At 53.1% G+C, this 4,460-nt stretch overlaps 1 non-coding gene across 1 annotated transcript; it reads left to right on the top strand.

The window, feature by feature from the left end:
* The first annotated feature begins 3,837 nt into the window (after positions 1-3,837).
* TRNAV-CAC lies at positions 3,838-3,910 on the top strand. The gene has a single exon. It is a non-coding gene; the product is annotated as a tRNA-Val (tRNA).
* The last annotated feature ends 550 nt before the right edge of the window (positions 3,911-4,460 follow it).

The following is a 4,460-nucleotide window of genomic DNA, read 5'->3' as shown; positions in this document are numbered from 1 at the left end:
GCAGTGGTTACAATGATTTGCAGTGCCTGCTTTTTCCTTGGGGTATAGTATCTTTCACTTTCTGCAATAATAAAAACTGTTTTAAAAGCCAAGAAATCATTTATTGAAAAGACAGTAAGTAAAAGGACAGGGGGGTAGGGTGGTGAACTGTACAGTCAGAGGTTTGAATATGTCCTGCCTGGAGTGCTGTGCAATGCCTGCTGCACTTCAAGATGAAAATGCTGCATGGTGATGGAGGTTGAGTGCAGAATGTAAGGGTCGTAGTTCTCAGGGCTGGTAGGTGAACGTACAGGTATTGGGGGCAGCTGGTGGTGGTAAGAACCTGGATGCTGAAGAAGTGGATTTTGAGCTGACATTGGGGCACAAGGGAGAGAGCTTTGGGATGGTGGGGGGGCAGCACGGTAGTGCTCTGCCTGCATGGCTATGAGTGACTGCATACACTCCGTTTGGCGCGCCAGGAAGCTTATCAGCTGCTTTGTGCTTTTCTTCTTAGCCAATTCCTTTCTCCTGCTTTCTGTTTCCCTCCACTGCTGAATTTTTTCTCTCCAGTCCTGCAGCCTCTTACTCCCTCTGGCAGACTGATTCATAACTGCTTTCACCAAATCTTCTTTACTTTTTCTTGGTTTCCTCCTCAGGTTCTGTATCTTTTCAGCAGTCTGTGATAGGGATGGTGGATTACTGGTACTATTTAAGGACACTTAGAAAAAAAACAGAAATAGAAACATTTATTACAAAGGCTGCATTGTTTATAATCACAGTTAAGGGAGTTTTTAGTCTCATTTGTAGCATCCTTTACACATAGCAAACATAGCACAGAGAGGCCACAGCAGCAAAGACATGGTGAGTAATGGGGAACGAGTGATTAATGAAGCCATCTCGCTGCCGCGGCTCACCTGGGAAGGGCAACTGCTTGGGTCAGGGCTGCACTGGGGTTTCTGTGCATTGGGGAAGGTAGAGAGCAGCTGGGGGGAAACTGCACTGAACATTACCCCTACATTTGCCACAGGCGTTACTCCTGGAAGCCTTCTCGCTTCCGCAGCTCACTTGGGAAAGGCAACTGCTTGGGTCAGGGCTGCAAAGGGGTTTCTGTGCATTGGGGAAATCAGAGCGCTGTGGGGAGGAACCTGCACTGAACACTATCCCTACCTTTTCCACAGGATTTTATCCTACCAGATATCTCACTGCTGCGGGTTACCTGGGAAGAGCAGGAAGGTCTTCTCCAGCAATGCGGATTCCGCCCTGGCCCCTATGCAGCTTGCCTGTGTGCAGCAATGGTCCCCCCACCCCTCACGCCACAGTGGCGCGGACGCATTAGCCTGACTGGGACAAGGACCACGGTGGCTCTCCCTATAAACTTGCGCAAGTGCATTGCCCACGCTCTGGCTGAAACTTTTGAAGAGATTTCAGAGGCCGATTACCGAGACGTGATAGACCACATCAATGGGCTATTCCACATCTAGGCATGCATGCATGCAGCCATAACCCCTCCCTCCTCTCCCAAAACATTTCCATCCTTAAAATAAAAGCTGCTTACCGGGAACCAGCTCCTCTGCTTCTTCTTCACCAACAAGTTCCAGCTGCTGCGACTGGCTAGCTTCCTCCTGGCTTGAGAAGAGCTCCTGGCTGCATGCCTCCTGGGACTCCGGGGTGTCTCACTCTCAGTTTCCTCCCCCTCCTCTCCCTGCTCTGAACTGTCCATCGTGGTCCTCGGATTGGCAGTGGGGTCACCCCCAAGTATCGCATCCAGCTCCTTGTAAAAACGGCAGGTCGTGGGGGCAGCACCTGAGCGGCGGTTTCCCTCACGGGCTTTGCAATAGGCACTCCGCAGCTCCTTTACTTTAACCCTTCACTGCACTGCGTCCCGTTCATGACCTTTCCAGCACAGACTTTGATATCTGCTCATAGGTATCATAATTCCTACGGCTGGAGCACAGCTGTGACTGCACAGCTTCCTCACCAAAAACACTGATGAGGTCCAGCAGCTTGGCAGTGCTCCATGCTGGGGCTCCTTTGGGGCGTGGAGGCATGGTCAGTGATTGATTGATTGATTGCACTCCACACCTGGCTGAGCAAACAGGAAGGGGATTTTTAAAATTCCAGGGGCATTTAAAGGTCCAGTCACCTGAGCCCAGGACAGTGGAGTGCAAAACGATGAGCAGAGTGGCTGAAAAGGTATTCTGGGATACCTCCTAATACCCTGGACGCCAATAACAGCCCTTTTGCTGGCCACACTTGACGAGCAGCGCTGCATCACCAGCGCTGGAATCGTTACACCCCAAGCAGACCAGGTGTACAGCCAGGGCTGCAGCCAGGGAGTTACAGCGCTGGCTGTGCCTTGCAAGTGTGGACACAGAGTAAGTTGCAGCGCTGTAAACCCACCACCAGCACTGCAACTCTCCAGTGTAGCCAAGCCCTTAGAATTAAGAAACCACTTTGAAAATGTGGCCTTTAGTCTCCTTGTTTATTTAAAATGGGAATGTCTGATGAGGCTAATTCCAGTGATGTTTGCAAAGTGCACTGAGAGCACTGATTAAAGTCCCTCATTGGAATAAGGGGATAAAACCCATTTCTGAAGAGAGTTGTGAAATCCTGCTGAAATCCTAAAGAAGCAGAGTCTACACTCACCCCATTACACATGAAAAACATTTTCTCCAGTGGTCTAAGCCACTTGTATTATCTGAAACATTTCCTACAGCAAACATAATTGTACTTGTTAATTAAGCATAAAATACCATCTGTTGCCCACTTGCTCAGCAGGGCATTTACAAAAAATCCAAGGAGAGCTCACCGCAGAACTAAAAATCACAATCAGCATTCCACATAAACAAAAAAGTGTGACACGGATCTGTGCTCTCTCCCTCCCCCTGCCCTCCCAAAGGAAAGCAGCTACACAAGGCAGGGAATTTACTTATTAGAACGAAGGTTTTGCCGTGACTGCTGGCTAGTGTAGGTAGGGTGGCAAGGTGCACGGTTATCCCTCCACACAGTTCCCAGGCTGAACGCTAAGGGAGACAGGGAGAGAGGGCATTAAAACACAAAACACTAACTTCTTTCCTTTCCTCCCCAAGCAGCATGCTCCCTCCTAGACCACAGAGTGCCCCATGCTGCCCTTCCCACTACTCCATGCCCTCTTTCTACCCTCCAAGACATGCCCTACCCTACACCCATCCCACCTCCCCCTCCATGCCCCCTGCTGCCCTTCCCCCCTCCACACACCCTTCATCCTCCACCATGCTCCTTTCCCCCCTCCATGCCCCCTGTTGCCCTGCCTCCTCTGCCATGCCCCCTTCCCCCTCCATGCCCCCGCTGTCCTTCCCCCTCTGCCATGCCCCCTGCCCCCCTCCATGCCCCTGCTGCCCTTCCTCCTCTGCCCTGCCCCCTTTCCCCTCCATGCCCCCTGCTGCCCTTCCCCATATCCCCTCCCCCTTGGTGCCCTGCCCCCATACCACCTCCATGCCCCCTGATGCCCTGCCGCCCCATGCCCCTGCTGCCCTTTCCCCTCTGCCCTGCCCCCTCTCCCGTCCATGTCCCCCGCTGCCCTTTCCCCTCTGCCCATCCCCCATATCCCCTCCCCCCCGCTGCCCTTCCCCCCCCCGTGCTCCTCTCCGCAGGCCGAGGCTGCGTCACAGGGGGAAGGCGACAGAGCTTCCCCCGCGGGCCTCTCTGACTCGTCCCCCCTCCCCTCCCCCCCCGCACTCCGGGGCCAGGCCGCGCTCATCACATCAGGGGCTGCTGCGGAGCCTCCCTGGGCGGCCAGAGCCCCAGCTGCTGCCTCCAGCGGCCAGGGTCCCGCTCCGCCTCACTACAAAGGGGCCGGCGGGGAGCTGTGAGCAGAGGGTTTCCGTAGTGTAGTGGTTATCACGTTCGCCTCACACGCGAAAGGTCCCCGGTTCGACCCCGGGCGGAAACAGCGGCGAAGGATTTTGCTGCTGTCCTGGGGTTCCTTTTCTCAAGGGAAAGGAGGCGAGGGTTTGCCACGGGAGAGCTGGTGTCTCTGCGCTTCACAGCCCGCCAGCCACGCTCGCTGTTCTCCTGCCTTTGCTCAGTAAAGAAACCTACAGCAGAGGGCGAATGGTAATGCAGAATGGAAGACAGAGCGTGAAAACCTGGCTCAAAACTCCCCCCGAGTGCAATGGGCTCAGCATTTCATCCCTTCCCTAGGGCATATTCCTGCTTCAGAGGCTGGGGGCACAGGATTTTTTAAAAGATAGAATTTAAAAATCTCTAATTAAAAATCAGAAAGAAACGCACCACTCGTCTGTCTCTGCTGCATTTGCCCACGATGAAAAAAAATGAGAAGCTGATCATTTCCCACAATCAGCTGGCGCTCAGCAGCACTGACTGAACCGTGAGGGCTTAGTTAAGCAGCTGATATTAATTAAAATAATTGCACTGAGATGTGCTTTGTTTTAGTTGGTATGCAAATGAGATAGGGTCACCACAGCACCAGGGTGAAGAGC

Source organism: Gopherus evgoodei, chromosome 10 (assembly GCF_007399415.2).
Source record: "Gopherus evgoodei ecotype Sinaloan lineage chromosome 10, rGopEvg1_v1.p, whole genome shotgun sequence".
In the NCBI taxonomy this organism is placed as follows: Eukaryota; Metazoa; Chordata; order Testudines; family Testudinidae; genus Gopherus; species Gopherus evgoodei.
The sequence above is the reverse complement of the archived record's forward strand: the minus strand, read 5'-3'. Positions and strand labels throughout refer to the sequence as shown.